Source organism: Megascapheus bottae, chromosome 10 (genome assembly GCF_031878675.1).
Source record: "Megascapheus bottae isolate mThoBot1 chromosome 10, mThoBot2.hap1, whole genome shotgun sequence".
Lineage (NCBI taxonomy): Eukaryota > Metazoa > Chordata > Mammalia > Rodentia > Geomyidae > Megascapheus > Megascapheus bottae.
In genome coordinates this window covers 13,330,005-13,347,153 of record NC_143518.1, presented here as the reverse complement: position 1 = coordinate 13,347,153, position 17,149 = coordinate 13,330,005, and the positions used below count along the sequence as shown (strand labels likewise).

Below are 17,149 nucleotides of genomic sequence, written 5' to 3'. Positions count from 1 at the left end.
AGATTTACTGCATATGAAAAGTAGCATGATCTTTTTCTCTTTGAGACTGACTGACTTCACTTAAGGTAACTTTTCAAAATGATGCAATGTAGGAAACACTTATATTATTATTCTCCTTGTGACTTCTCATTAGTTTCAGAAGAAGGACAGGGCAATGTGCAGTTATTAGGTACTTATTAAGGAAAAGCTGTGATATAATGGGCCGCAGGTATAAATAACAGTAATCAGATGCCATGACATATTGGCTAATAATCTTGATTCATGGACTGATGTTAAGCAAGGGTTTGTAAAGTATCATTCTTCATCCAGGTATCAGAAAATAATTAAAAGACAGTTAATATACTGTCACTTTTCATCTCTGAAGAAATCCACGGAAAAATTAAAAAGCAGGAATAAAGTAATTTTAGATTTACTTTAGTGTGAACTATAAATCAAAGATTAAAATTTCAATCCCTAAGCTTTACCACTAGCACTTTATCATTCTGTTTTTTAAATAACTGCTTATCATTGATTTCCTGAAGAGTCATAAACAATTTAGTACCAATTTGAGACAGAAGATTTAGGAGTGCAGCAAAATAATGTTATCTCTTATCTCAATGAATCATATCTAAATTAAAGAAAATACCAAAACTCTTCTACTGTTTGATTAGAAAAAAATATTAGTGCAGACTAGGAAATTAGTCTTTAAATGAACTAAAGCATCCCAATTTAAGAGGAGGGTTCTCTTTTTTATGATATGAGTTGATCAGTCATTGGCATATTTACAAGAGATGACTAGCTATTCATCAGGTAATTCCCTCAGCAAAAAATTATATTGTTCTTACCTTGTTTCAGACTAAAGTCACAAACCCAGAGCTCTCTTTTACTTTCTTTTTTTCCTAAAATGACTATTATTACACAAGTGATACCCTGGTGTCCCATTTACTCCTAATACACAATTGATATTACTTTATTTCTGCTTCTGGCAATTATTTTGTTTTCAATTTAGATAACATTTATGTTAATTGCATGTTTCTTTAATTAACTTGTCAAGTTATTTATTGCTATTACCCTTTTTAGTTTCCTTTTGGAAAGAAAACAGAAGCTACTATAAGTTAACAATACCTAATGTGATTTAGATGCATAAGGAAAGATCCTATCAATTAGAGAACATCTAAAGGTAAAACTCTAAAATGAATATTTTTTTAAGTTTTCTATAAAGTAGTAATGTGTAGTCTCCAGTAAGCTTTTCTACATGTCAATGATGTTTCTGGAAATTACCTAGACTTGCACCATCAATTTTCCTCTTATGAAAAAAGATAATTAAGAAGCTAATAATATATGTTATTAACAGTACTAAAACAAAACCAAAAATAATGGATTTGTTTGTCATTTGCTTAAAGACTTTCCTTTGTATAACTGATTGACTTCTTTTTCTTTTTTTGATATGTTTTATTGTAATTAATAAAAGGGTTACATGATATTTGCCAGATAGAAGGTGCATTAATTCACATACATTGATACCCTTTCACACGTCTTGGTCCCATTACCCTCCCCCCAACCCCCCATCTTGTTTTCCTCTTTCCCTATCCAATTTCAAATAACCAAATACAAATATATCCAATATATCAGATAACAAAGTGAGATACTGTAACAATATGAGATAACCAAGGGACAGCAAAAGAGATGAGAGATAACATAGTACCTTAAGGACAACTATCATTCATTATATGGCTTTTGTTTCAATATCCTACTTCATACTGTATGGCCTTATGTATCAAGGTTTTGCTCTATTACAAATCTCTGCTAGTAGAGCCCAAGGTTTCTTCAGTTGACTTCTTTTTCTATCAACACAATTTGGGTGAAATTTAGTAATATTAAGTTTTACCTTTTGGGTTCAATAAGACAAATTAAATCATCTAGAATGGACAGAAATTCAGTGTTCTGGAAATAGACTGTAGAAGCCATGTTTACAAAAATACTGTTAAGTGAAGCCTGGAGATCCTTTAATTTGTAATATGTTAACTGTCTTAGCCTTAAGAGCCCATACATGCTGAATTGAATACATATATATTCTGAGAGTAATTTCACCATGCTTTTTCAAATAGCTTCAGAAGAGGATTATTTTAAAATAGGGCAAAGCCTCTTTTGCTTCTCAAAAATGAGTTAAAATTTATGTAATGGTGCTTCATTACAGATGCTTCTGATCCACCTCATGAGGTGACTAAATATAATCCCAGATGGGATGCAGAGCATCAGAGTTTCTTGAGTCAGGAGTCCAAACTCCTGTTCAGCCAGATCCGCATACTAACCTTGCATAGAAATGAAGCCTTTTGTGAATTAAGGTAAGAAGGAGATAAAATTATCATAGATTAAATATCTTTCCTTGTAAGAAACCAGAATATTCATATAGAGACTCAAGAAGAAGTAGGCAATATAAAGAGAGAGGAAGTGATTAGAATGATGCTTCTCGAAGAAAAAAATATAACTGGGTCTATTGAAAGCTACGAGGGACAGTGGTTAGACCCCAACCATCAAAGATTTGACAAAGGAGCACACTTCTATTAACCTCATGATTTCAGACTCCTAAAGCCCTGTACACCTATAAAGTAAGTCATGTTGTTCTATGCCACCATATATGTGATACTTTGCTATGGCATCTATAAGGAGGACTACAGGTGGTAACTCAGTTGTGTCTCTACTCTCTCCAAGTTGACCTTGGTTGATGCTTGCTTGGAGAAGTTTCCGTAAACCTATTGGGAAGGTTAAGACTATGATATTTACGAAAAGCCATTGAGACTGGTTAGAACTCCTCTAGAAAACAATGGATGGTACTTTTCCCAATGCAAGAGAACGTTTTGTTGGGAAAATGTGTTTAAAGATCAACTAGTTTCAAATTCAACATATCTAACATTAAAAATGTTAGAATGTTAGAATGTTAAAAATGAAGCAAAATCAAAGAAATGTTATGAAAATGAGAATAAAGCCACATGACTGATAAAACAATATATAGGCTTATAGGTCTCAATAAAATATTTAAATAATTATAAAAAATAAATAGTAAATTTTAATGTGGACTTCTTAATAAATGCGCTGTATACCTGTAAGAATATGCACAATGTTCTTCTTAGTCAACAGAAAGTGGAAATGTAAATTAAATGTTATATTTACACCAGAATGGCTAAGATCTTAAAGTCTGACAGTAACAAGTAATAATAAGATCTGGGCAATGTACATTTTCATATACTTAGCCTCATTAAGATACCATGGGAAGCTGTAACTAATTAAATATATTTGCAGATATCAGATTAATTTCATCCGAAGCACAAGCTTAAAGGCATTAATGTATGGCCATTCTATGTTTGTTTAATTGCACCTATAGTTTTGTATATAATCATTTAAATGGACAGAAAACCCTGGTGTCCAAAAATGTGTGAAGAAATATTTAAATTACAGTATGTTTGAATTGGTATGCTAGTTAGCCATGTAGAAATAATAATACTACAAACACTAAAACCAACTCATAACAAACCATCAGCAATACGTGTATGTAGTAAAACTAAATAAATCCATGAAACTTCATGGTGTGTTGCTTTTAACATTACCTCTCATCAAAATCAAATGAGAATATAGTGAATGAATGCAAGTCAGTGATTACTTGGTACCAGGGATGAAGAAGACAGGAATGAAGGCAGATATTGTTAATTATTGCTCACTGAACTAGATGAAACTCCTTAGCTTGTTTTCAGTTTCACGATATCTATTTTGTTTTCTCTCATTATTCCCAGTATCCAGCCACAAATACTTTACAGCCAAACTTTGTTTATGGATCAAAAAACAAAAAAGAATAGGACATTTTAACCAATATAAAAACAAAGTTTATCTTAATTACTAGCACGAACCCTTGTCTTCCGTTGACAGCTGTTGTGATGACCTGTAGTGGGTCTGATTGCAATATGTATGGTTTAAAAGATGATGGATCAGGTTTTCCTCAGAGTGCAATACTCATAGGTGTTCCTTATAGTCTCCCTGGATGTATGCTTTATTAAAGATGTTTAGCATGTGTTCATAACAGCAGAGTCAGCAATGGTACAAATATGGACTAGCTTTGGTCTCTTGACTCTTTGGCAACTGTTAGTACAGGGACACTTCTTCACTAGTCAGTGAAGAGATGGGAAACTTTGAAAGTCTAGGTTCCCCCACTGAAGGATTTATTATCAACTGCAGACATACTTGGAGCCCAATCTCCTGTCTAAATAAGCCCGACTAGGAAACAAAGAGGACAGGGCACAAGTATCCACTTCCTTTTCCAAGATAGCAGATGAAAATATTCATGAGTTTTCATAAATGTTCACTCATCTAATCTACAAAGCAAACCTTGTTGATTTGTTGCTATTGTTCCTGTTACTATTATTACTATTAGTAGTAGTAGTAGTATTATCTAGATACTGGTATGAGAATTCATTCTTAAACACTTGAGCTGAACGCTAGCCCCCTTTTTTGTTAGTTGATATTCTTGCGTTCACTTTGGCCACCCTTTACCAGTAATTTTCCTATTTCCAACCTCTAGAGACAATTGGGTTATGAATACGAGTCATTAAAAATTATTAACTTTACTTGAAAAGACTATTCCATGAACCCTCTATGTACTCAGATTTTGAGTAAGTTATAAAAAATATTGATTGCTACTTTGTTTCTTTGTTGTGTTTATTTCTGACAGTATTGGGGCTTGAATTCAGGTCCTCTCAGGATATTTGCTCGTGGACCAGCAGCCCCTACCATTTGAGCCAAAGTACATACACAGTTTTGTTTTCTGTTTCTTTCCCTGGAAATAAAATTTCATAGCCATTTCTATCCAGACTGTGATCCTCAGATTTCTACCTCCTGAGTGTAATACATTAGCATCCACCAAGTGTTGGCTTTGTAATTTTTATGTTATGTTTAAGTAGTTTTACAAAGGAATTACTGTTCAACAAAGCAGTTTATGAATGAATCTTGATCAGTGTCACCAATTTCAATATTCTTCCCCATCTCTCATTTACCCATATCTTCATTCCCTACCATCTTTACATACCATGAATACTTAATTTATATAGAAGTATTTAGAATAAAACACACTTGTTATCTGTTATACAAGTATTTAGAATAAAAGGATACTTGTTATCTGTTACACACATAAACAGTTTTTCAGGCCTGGCATTTGAACTCAAGGCTTGGGCAGTGTCCTTGAGTTTTCTTGAGCCATAGCTCTACTTCTATTTTTTTTTTTGTTTGTTTTTCTGTGTATGTAGTACTGAGGTATCGAACCCAAGGCTTCATGAATGCTAAGCAAGCATTTTACCACTAGACCATAATCCCAGTGCTAATTTTTCTGTCATATTCCCCACAAAAAAGTTTTCAAGCATACACTAAATTTCATAATCTTGAATATACAAGAGAGGAATTTGAGATTTTTAAAGAACTAATTTCTTGCCACTGTAAAAAAAAGTAATAAGTGAACAAAGCCAGGATTTAAAGCTAGGATAGTTTGTCTCAAAGATTACATTATTCATTGTATAAGAAGCGTAACACTTTTATTCATAGGTTCTTCATTTTTTAATTCGTTTCTGGACTTTAAATAGCTGAAAAATACACTTTGCTCATCAGAATCTCATTTCCCTTGTCTGTAACATAAATGTAATTATAACAAACTCTTGATTTATATTCAGTTGTTACTGTTTGGGCTAGCTTCACAATATTTGCACTTCCTTGTGGAAGCCACCTACTTATGTTCTAATTAGAAACATACATACAGATGTGGTTTCTGGGTGGATATTAAATTTTGTAGAAGTGAAATATAATCTTCATCCATCTCACCTGTCACTGCTTAAACAGACTTCATAGAATATACTGAATCACACAGTGAGGGCGCGAAACACTCATAGCTCCATGATAAAATGACCCTGCCCTTCCCACATCTTCAGTTCAAAATACGAGAGTTGACAGGTAGGAGTTGAACATCAAGGGCCAGCCAAGCCTAAATCTACTTACCAAATGGTTGAAAAAGACAAAGTAGAAAAAGAAAAGAAAAGAAAACCTTGGTACTACATCCTATTGATTTTCTCTAAATGTTACAGGTATGGGGTAGCTAAAAGTCAGAGACCATTTCTATGAGTCAGAAGGGAGAAAATCATTATTTAATAAAGGTACTCATTATATGTTCCTAAATATACAGATTGTAATATATGAACATTCCTATTTTCTGAATTTGTCTCTGAGTTCATTCTTAATCTTGATTAAATGGTAATTTCTAAGTCATTTTTTTTCTTTCCTTTGGAATAAACAGACTTAAAATTACCTTCAATTTGTTGCATAGAGCACTGTCTCAGAAGTAAAGCCTACATATATCACAAGGTCTTTGCTTACAGACTTGTCCACATACACCATACATACACCATTATTTTGTACTTCATCTTTTTTTTTTTTTTGTCACTCCTGTGCCTCAGGGCCTGAACACTGTCCTTGGGCTTTCTCAAGGCTAAAAGTTAACCATGTGAGCCACAGTACCATTTCTGGCTTTTTTCTATGTATGTGGTACCTAAGTATCGAACCCAGAACCTCATGCATGCTAGGCAAGCACTCTACCATGAGACCAAACTCCTGGCCCCTTCTTTATCTTCTTAAGAACTCTGTTTTTCATGTCTTTCATGAAATAAAAGCTCATTGAGACCATGGGCTTTGCCAACGTTAATGCTGTTTACTCAATCAGAGAAGCAATCATTAAATATTTACTGACCAACTGAGTTATAAAACTCAGTTGGAATGAAATGTGCAAATCTGAGTACATGTGCTCACAAATACATGAACACACAAATGCACATGCAATCATAAAATAACACACACGGGCATACATATTCCATCCTTTCCTGTTCTCCCACCATTTTATTCTTCCACGCATGTATAAAATAAGGTTTCAGACAATTAATGAACATTTTTCCCCTGTAGAGTTGGAGCACGCATTCTATTCAGCACACGAAACAGCAACATCAGTAAAACTTATTATTAATTTTAAATGAGATGCCCTTAGTACCTCATATGGTTATTAAATTACATTGAGACATGAACAATATCACTGTTGTATCTTTGCCACTAAGGTGAGACCCTTCAATCACTGCAATAATGAAAATTGCTGGATTGACAACCTTATCAAGAAACTTAGAACACCTCCACTTTAGAACCAATGAAAATATTATTCAGGTCTCAGGACAAACTCTGTCCAATCTCCCAGACATCTAATCAATATCAAAGCTAATATTGTGTAGTACATCATACCAGCGCCTTGTCTAGTATGCATTTTTACTTTTCCTTGAGGACTTAAAAAACTTGAGGTTGAAAAATAAACATTTCAGGATTCGTCCTTCCTATGACTGAAGACACATGAAATATCTCTCAATTGTAGGCAGTTCTGTGAACAGTAAGAATCAATATTAGTTAATTAAAAACAGAATTATGTCCGGGCACATTGACTTCTGCCTTCAATCCAGGCTACTCAGGAAGCTGAAATCTGAGAACTGTGGTTCAAAGCCAGCCAGGGAACAAATATCTGCAAGACATTTATCTACAATAAACCACAAGAAAACTGGAAGTGGCACTGTGGCTCAAGTGGTAGAACACAGTTTTGATCTGAAGAACTCAGGGAGCATGCCCAGGCCAAGAGTTCAAGCCCCATAACTGACCAAAATATAGAATTATCTGTATGGAGTGTTGTAATTACTTAAAGAAAGAAAAAAAAAGAAAATTATTTAACACAAAGGAAGTGGAACCTAGAGAAAAATTGGAGTCTAGCAAATAGTATTTCACCAGAAATAAAAATAATAAATATTAGTTCCAAAGTGTAAACATAATTATTTGTGAAACTGATAAATGAAAAGAAAATGACAACTTTGAATTGCCAAAGATATACAAAGTTAGAACCTGTCACTTGATGCTTTTAATGTTAGTTGAAATCACCTTTAGATTATAAGTAATATATTCATAATTATCTTCTTGAAACAAAGGGCTTCTTGTACTCATTGAACTTCTTCAACCTGGCCCTCTATCACTTGAGGTGTGACCCTAATCCAAAATTCTGATGCTTAACTAGAGACAGAATCTTTTAGATTTTTCTGTTCAGGCTGGCTTGCAATCATGATCCTTCCTGTCTCAAACTCCTGAGTAGCTACAATTACAGGGGTAAACAAATGCACATAACTTCTATGAAAAAAAAAAAGTTTACTTTGGCATCGGCTCCTGAGGCTTGGCGGTTCAGACATGGCCAAGTCCAAGAACCACACTATGCACAACCAGTCCCGGAAATGGCAAGAAACCCAGATCACAAAGATATGAGTCTCTGAAGGGGGTGGACACCAAGTTCCTGAGGAACATGCGTTTTGCTAAGAAGCACAACAAGAAGGGCTTTAAGAAAGTGCAGGCCAACAACACCAAGGCTCTGAGCGCAAGGGCCGAGGCCGTGAAGACCCTGGTGAAGCCCAAGGTAGTGTTGTTAGTGGTGGTGGTCATGCGGCTTGAATTTTGGACCTAGACATTGTCCCTGAGCTCTTCAGCTCAAGGCTACCGCCTTACCCCTTGATCCACAGCACCACTTTCCATATTTTTATATTCTGTTAATATAAATTGTACAGACTGTATCATTGTGGCATGTGTGTGTATATATATGTATATAGAGAGAGTTATCTATACAAACACACCCTATTATCCTTTATTAAAAATTATTTTAATATTTTGTGAATTATTTGTGATTTAGAATGGTAAAACACATACACATAACATATATACAACATATACATATATGTATGTTTCTATGTTATATAGTGTATATATCCATATATTTACATAAGTACTCAGCTCTTAAAATATATATCACTTCCATTAATCCAGTTGCAAAGTTAAGTATCCTCATTCTGTCTGAGGCTTGAGAAGTCAAAGTAGATACTAATATTTGAATTGAAATGAAAAATAAATGTCAAAGAAGAAAGAGCACTCAGAAAAAAGTAAGAGTAATAGAATGACAATAGAAGAAAAAGCTGGAAAAAAGAAAAGCTCTTCCACTCATAAAATTTTAAGTAAATATTAAAATTAATTTTCTTTACCAGTCTTATCTTAAAGAAGCATTTTATTTGTTTGTTTATATTGTAAACACAATACACAAAGATATTGCAATTATATGTTACATAAACCTATATAAGAAAAAGGATACTGGAATCGAAAACAGAGACAAAAGAGAATAAACTAAAGGAAAAAATGAAATAATGCAAACAACAATAACAACATATATACACACACACAAACACACAATTCTTATTTCATATCTTGGAGTTCACTTTGATTAGCTTCCATCAAAAAGAATGGCATCACCCCATTCATAAGGAAATGGAAAGACTTGGAAAAAAATCATATTAAATGAAGTAATAGGCTCCATGATTTCCCACATTTGTAATAATGAGTATATGGTTAGCATAGTCCAAGTCAAGGTTCACAATAGCTATGTACATATGACCATGTAAAATGATGCTGAGGAAGCATTTTATAGCCTACCCTTCGCTTACATTTTCTCCCCATGATTGTGACAGAATTTAGAAGTGTGTGGGAAGAAGATTTTGGCAGTAAGTAGGTATGTGAACTATCTCTATTACTAAGTGATGAAGTCAACTTTTCATATTGCTGTTTCTGTTTGCTTAAAATAGAATTACTTAATCTAAAATTTTAGTCAAGAAAACAATTATGGAGATCTCAGAATTTTGACAAAAAATTTCTCTCATTATTTCCTTGTAAGCTTCAGCATTTGATCAAAAAGTAAATGCCAAAGATACTTCCATATCCCCAAATCTCAATAACATAGAAAATATTGGCTTGCCTTCCTTGGGCTATGAGATTATTCTTTTTATTCTCATTTTAACTATTTTTGGTGCGAAGCTTGAACCCAAGGCCTGGGAATAGTCCCTGAGCTTTTGTGCTCAAAGATAGTGGTCAACTTGAGCCACAGCTCCACTGTGAGTTTTCCAGTGGTTACTTGGAGAAAATAAATTCAACTGGCTCCTGTACAAGCTTGTTTTGAACCTTGATCCCTAGACTCACATTCCTGAGTAGACAGGTTTACAAGTATGAGTCACCATCACCCAGTTTATGAGTTCAGGTTCAAATCAGACTACCTCTGTCTCATTCTTTCTTTGATTTTTCCTTCATCCCTAGTCACTCTTCTGTATTTGAAATTGTCAATTAATATATATGCTTTTGGTGAATGAGGGGAAACAAAGAGAGATACTAATCTCTTTACCATGACTAACATATGAATCTAGAATCAGGGCAATAAAAGAGAGATAGTAGTCTCTTTACCATGACTAACATATGAATCTAATATGAGATTCTGGAAAAAATACATACACAATATATCCATAACCATAATTTCACATATTTATGTAAACTAAATACTTTTGGTTTTTGTAGATTTGGTTTTGTTGTTGCTCTTATTTCCAGAGAAAATTCCCTAATATGTATTTTAGTTTACATAAAGAATTGCTATTGTTCATGATGTGTGCTCTAACATTTTATCACAGAAAAGCTTGTCAGATTTTTCTCTAGTGGTAGAATTTATAAATATACTTTCAATATTAGATTCAATTTTTATCATTTATTTATTCATTTATTCATCTATCTATCTATCTATCTATCTATCTATCTATCTATCTATCTATCTATCTATCTATCTATCTATTTTTGTGGGTCATGGCACTATCCCTGAGCTCTTCAGCTAAAAGCTACCACTCTACCTCAAGCCTGGCCATTTTCCATGAACTCTTTAGCTCAAGGCTACCTCCCTATCATTGAGGCAGGCTCCAATTCCCACTTCTAGAGGTTTATTAAAGATAAGTGTCTCAGGTCCTTTTGTGCCTGGGCTTGCTTTGAACCTTCATCCTCATAGTTTAGCCTCCTGAGTAGCTAGGATTACAGGCGTGAGCCATTATGCCTTGCTGGATTCAATTGTTTAGGGAATGCTTCTTGATTTCATTCTTAATCAAGACAAAAATTTTAGTTTACTATACACATTCATTATAACATTTAGATATTCTTGTTATGTAAAAAGTCAAAATGTTATTTTACACAAAACTTTTTGAACTAGAAAAATTTATACAGAGGGTACTCAGAAAATGAAATATTAAATAAGCATTCAGACAAAATTATTTTTCAGAGAAATCAAGAAATGATATGTATGTGAAACTACATTATTGTTGCTTCTGGGCAAACAGAGAAGTCTTTAAAAAATCACAGTACTATACTTTGACAAATTTCTTTGAAAGTAAATTATTATAATTAATTTAACTTTCTCGTGATTTGAAGACTTTAAAAATACTTTCTACAAAAATATTTCATTCTCTCTGCAACTACTTAAATGATAGTAAACCTATCTCTATATGTAACTTAATTGGCCTACATACACAAGAACTTTATCATTCATTTTCCATGCAGTGTGATCCTCATGTGTTATGTAGAAGAGAAGTGATTCTAAATTATAGCATTTTTCCCCTAGGTCAGATAATTTTATGTTTATTGATTAACTAAAATAAAATTCCCTGACACCAACAAACTTGTTTTATTCACAAATGAGTTCTCAAAAAGCACATAATAAAGTATGTACTTTAGTAGAATAATTTGGATATAAAAACTTACTTGCCACCTATCAACTTGAAATTTAGAATGCTAAATACGTATGAAATTTTCCCATTTTCTAATCGAGTTTTCAACTTTTTTCTAACTTACAACCTATTTGTTTCACTACTGCTGAGGTATTCCCTCTGATGCTTTTTATTCTTAACATCCTACTGTATAGGGCTAGGAGTTTGGCCTAGTGGTAGAGTGCTTGCATGCACGGAGACTGATGTTCAATTGTCAGTACCACATACATAGAAAAAAAGGCAGAAATGGTGCTGTAACTCAAGTGGTAGAGCACAAGTCTTGAGAAAGCCAAAAGAAGTGCTCAGGCTCTGTGGTCAAGCCCCAGAACTGGGGAAAAAAAATCCTACTATACAACAAATAATAAAGGAATAAATTAATTTTATACTTAAAATCAAAATTATTGTAAAAGAAAATTCAAATTAAAAGTTTACTCTGCTGAAGAGATCTGAACACTAATGAATTCAGTGATAAAACTGTAAAGCCACTCTTAGAGGTTCACTGCTTTCCGCCTGGCCTGCTTCATGAAGAACTGTTCAAATCAAACTATATGTTCCACATTTCTGCTCTGGTACATTCCTCAAAGTCAATTATTTTCTTGCAAATAAAATTGAGAGATGGACAGCACTGACCCAAATATTTCAATAAGTTTAACTTCTTATCTTAATGTGAAATCTTAAAACTTGTACAACTTAGATATTGTAAAAAAAATGTACAAATTGAGAAGACAATAGCAGCAACAACAATAACCCCCTCTCTGATGGTTTTGAAGGGTAAGTACAAGAAATAAGACTAAGATGCAAGAGATACAGGATCTGAAAATCTCACTGGGGATGCTCACAAAGATATCAACATCCTCTTTGAATTGCATCCTAAAGAAATGTTGTTTCTATGGGCTAAGTTACAAAACTCATGTATTAGTTATGGCACAAGTAAGGGCACTTTACCACCAAAATATTAGGGAAAAGGATCTTCATGGAGTATATTTGTAAGTTTTAATGAAAAATATTTTGCACAAAATTGAAAGTTATCTTAATTAGGACCCAAATTTCCAAACATAAATTAAGACAAACAACAGACATAATTATATTGTAAATTCAGACATAATCAAAAGGCACAGATTATGAAATACTAGTTTGAATGTATTATTAAAATGGAGAATTTCAAGAAACTCAATTAAAATAATCATTTGGAAAATTTTAAGGTGAAAAATTTTGAAACTGATTTTTGAGATCCAATTAATATTTCTAATAAAAGCTTAGGTGCCACAGAAGACTGCTGTCCTAGGGAAGAAACAATAGAAAGCATTGTGATTGAAACAGGGAAAGAAAATAGAGTATAAGAGAATGAAAAAATTATGAGATGGCATGAAGTTTTGCTGTACATGTAAGAAAAAAAAAACATCTTGAAACAAAGGGAACAGGAAAAAACAAATAGTAGGATAACTAATAAATACAAATAACTCAAGACCAGGGAGGGATATTATAATATGCCTTCAAAAAACTATCTAGAATTAGTGAATTAACAAAGTCCAAGAAAGATTAATTCACAAAAGAAATGCAATCGAAGTACAGCCGAAATAAACAACTGAAAATGACATGAAAGCAAAAACTTCAGCAAAGAAAGAATATGAGCCAGGAGCATGGCCTAGTAGTGGAGTGCTTGCTAGCCCTGAGGTTTTGTGTTCAAATCCTTGGTTCCAAATATGTAGGAAATGACAGACATGCCAGGCGCCGTGGCTCCTACCTGTATCCTAGCTATTCAGGAGGCTGAGATCTGAGGATCAAGGTTCAAATCCAGCCCAGGAACAAAAGGACCTGCTGAGACTTATCTCTAGGTAACCTCTAGAAAATGGGAAGTGGGGCTTGGCTCAAGGGTAGGGTGGTAGTCTTGAGCTGAAGAGCTCAAAGACAGCGCTACAGGCCAAGGTCAAACCCCACGACCCACAAAAAAAAAAGAAAAAAAGAAAGAAAGAAAATGCCAGCCGTGGTGCTGTGGCTCAAGTGGACAGTGCCCAGGCCTTGAGTTCTAGCCCCAGGACCGGGCAGATGGCAGGGGGTTGGGGAGGGAGGGAGAGACAGAGACAGACAGACAGACAGGCTGACACAGAGACAGAAACAGAGACAGAGAGAGAGACAGAAGACAGAGAGAGAGACAGAGACAGAGAGAGAGAGATTGAAGAGGCCAAAGAGGAAGAGAAAGGAAGAAGGGAGAGAGGTGGTGGTTTACAGCTTATTATTGGCGAGGCAGAGGTAGGCTATAGTGTTGAGGTCACCAGAGCTACATAATATAACAGCTGTGCGGTGGAATGGGAGAATATAATTCAAGGAGTTTAAGATTGACATCTGGTAGTAATAAATATTATTGAATAAAGATTCCATAGTAACTCAATTGCTGATACAAGAGTACACCTCTAGTGTTTAGAGAAATCCATATCCCAAAGTGACAGCTTGATTGGCATTTTCTGAGACAGGTACAGAGATACATAAAGGATTTTGTGTAGCCTGACTTATTCTGAGTTACAGAATATAATTCTGATTTCTGTGATCTTTGTATCTGTCACCGGGGGAAGGACTGATAAGAATATATTTCCTGTAATTTAGAACAGGGGTGATGGCTGCTATACCTGAATTTTAACAATAATGGGACAAAAATAGTTTGTTTCTCGATATAATTCAAAGGTAGCATTCTCAAGTTTTTCTGATGGAACTGATGTAGGGAGACAGAAAAACACAGGGATGATATGAGTCTTTTACGCATTTGATGGTAAAAGAAAGCATCATGAACTGAAAAAATGCTGTCAATAATATTTAAATTTTGGAGCATAATGGTAAAGATATCAAACATATATATGTATAAAATTTTTGAAATACAATTTTAGACTCAGATTATCTGAGCTCAATTAAATATTGTTTAATTTTTAAAAATATATATCTGGTTTGGCATAGTGATAGAGTGTTTGCACAGAGACATGGGTTCGATTCCTCGGTACCACATACATAGTAAAAAAGCCCGAAGCGGTTCTGTGACTCAAGTGGTAGAACTCTAGCATTGAAAAAACCCAAAGACAGTGCTCAGGCTCTGAGTTCAAGCCAGTTCTGGAAAAAAGAATATATGTGTGTGTGTGTGTGTGTGTGTGTGTGTGTGTGTGTGTGTGTGTGTGTGTGTGTGTATGTGTGTGAAATTTAGTTATCCTCCATGATGAATCTTTCTGGTGTATTTTACAATATTTTAAAATTTCTCTTCTTCTATAATTTGGTAGACAAAACAATGAAAGTTTGTCATTTTGAATTTCATGATACTTAAAATCGAAAATACGTTTTCATTTAAGCTGTTAGCCATAATAGCTGCTGTTAAATCCATTGAACAATAATTCTATGATCAGAACATTTGCTACAAATTATAAATTTTGCAAGTAATTAGTATTTTCCTATTAAATTGTCTTTAGTTAACATAAAAATCTTACAGACAGTAATTTTATTAATTTTATTTTGCTGTATTAGAGTTTGAATTCAGAGCCATGAATATGAGTTTTTCAGAATTTTTTTGGCAGGTATTTGTTCACAACTTAAACTATTCTTGTAATTTTTACTAAGTAGGCCTCAGAATGGGAGACTTCTACCTGTTTCCTCTGTGGCTTCAGTTACAGATGCATACAGTTTCACCTGGGTTGCTCATTAAAAAAAAAAAAAAAAAGATTAGTAATTTTGTTTAAGAATGTGATCTTAGACTGAGACCTTATTGGTTCTACTAAATCCCAGAGTGGCAATTAAAACAAAGTCATTTTTGAACAATAAAAATTATCATTCAGTGATTTAGTTCTACAAATAAGCAGTATACTGCTAGTTAATAAGCAATAAGTAGTAGTCCCTCATGGATGTATAGTTAAATTGCAAGTTTACCAAATGTTTGAAATCTAAATAACTATATATATGTGCATATCTGCGTATATATATTTGTACATATATATGGGTACACATAAGTGTATATAGGTATATAGGCATATTTGACCAGTTATTTGGAAGCAAATATCTGGTGTAATGAGACTGACATCACATATGTCCTCCAAAGACATGAATAATAAATTTTTCCAAGAACACATAATATTTGCTAAAAGAACATAAAATTAAGGGGAGGGGTATTCATGCAAAAGGAAATTTTTGAAGATGGTTTTACTACAAAGAACATATAATAACTACACTCTTGCTACACATAAAAACTAATAACAGAAACACAAAATAGCAGAGCTCAATAAATGCATACTAACTAAATTAGAAGTATTTCTGCTTCAAAGGACAAAACAAACATTAAAAATGTTAGTAACCAAAAATTAAAAATGAAGTAATAGTCTCCATCAACCTAACACACAGGATGAAATCAACAAACTCCTATGGGTTTTACCCAATATTTTTATTAATGTGATTTATACTGCTGTTGCTTAGCTTTCAACTAAGTCTCAATAAGATATACAATTAAACTCCATTGTTCTATTCACATATACTAACAAGAAATTAAATAGAATTGATAATAAATAGTGTTTTACTAGTAAGTAATGGCTTTTCAATAATGTAGGAAGACAGACTAATATTTCTTTGAGATATCACTCTGCTTTATTTCCTTGTTTAATAATTACTCATGAACACTGATGTATTTTTATGTTTATTACAAGTTTAATTTGCACAATTAAATAAATCACACTGGAATCAATATTAGTTATAAATAGCTTTATTCTTAAACCATTAATTCTTAATTCAAAAACATTGCATTACATTTCATAGTTTATCTCTCTAGTAGATATATTTATGAAAATTGAAAGCTCATGCTTATAATATCTAACCAAAATTCAAATGTGTGTGCTTATATATACATATTTACCTATTAAATTTCTTTTCAAAATACATAATCAATATTTTAAAGGATTCCATCCTTGAGTCAATTTTTCAAGTAAATTCTAAGTAAATATTGTTGGTTGCAAAATCCATCTGGTCTTAGATTTCATTGGATTTGTTTAAAGGTTAATACCAGTATCATTTGAAAATGTCACCATGAAGAATCTACATGAAATTATATACTTAACACCATTTATAACTAACTCAAAAATTTGTACATGCCATATTAAATCATATTATACAATATAAAAAATTCAAAATTGAGTAGGAAAAATATTGAAATATATTTAAAAATTAATTCAGAGGACTTTAACTGCAATTGAAGTTTATTGCCTAAATATTTTTCTTTATCATGAATTAAGATAATCTATTTTTCCACTTTTCCTAAAATAAGGATTTATTTATAATAATTAAAAAAATAATATTTTAGCAATATGCTTATAATTATTACCTGTAGAAGCCAATAGAAAGTACAGTATATTACAGTAATAAACATTTTACTTTGTCTATAGTAGTTTTTTTTAACTTATTACTTCTAAGGAGTTGCACAAATTAGCTTCAAGTCAACATGTCAC

The 17,149-nt window shown here is 33.1% G+C and overlaps 1 pseudogene; it reads left to right on the top strand.

The window, feature by feature from the left end:
* LOC150057614 (dnaJ homolog subfamily C member 21-like) overlaps positions 1-17,149 on the top strand; it is a 79,832-nt pseudogene that overhangs the window by 24,778 nt on the left and 37,905 nt on the right.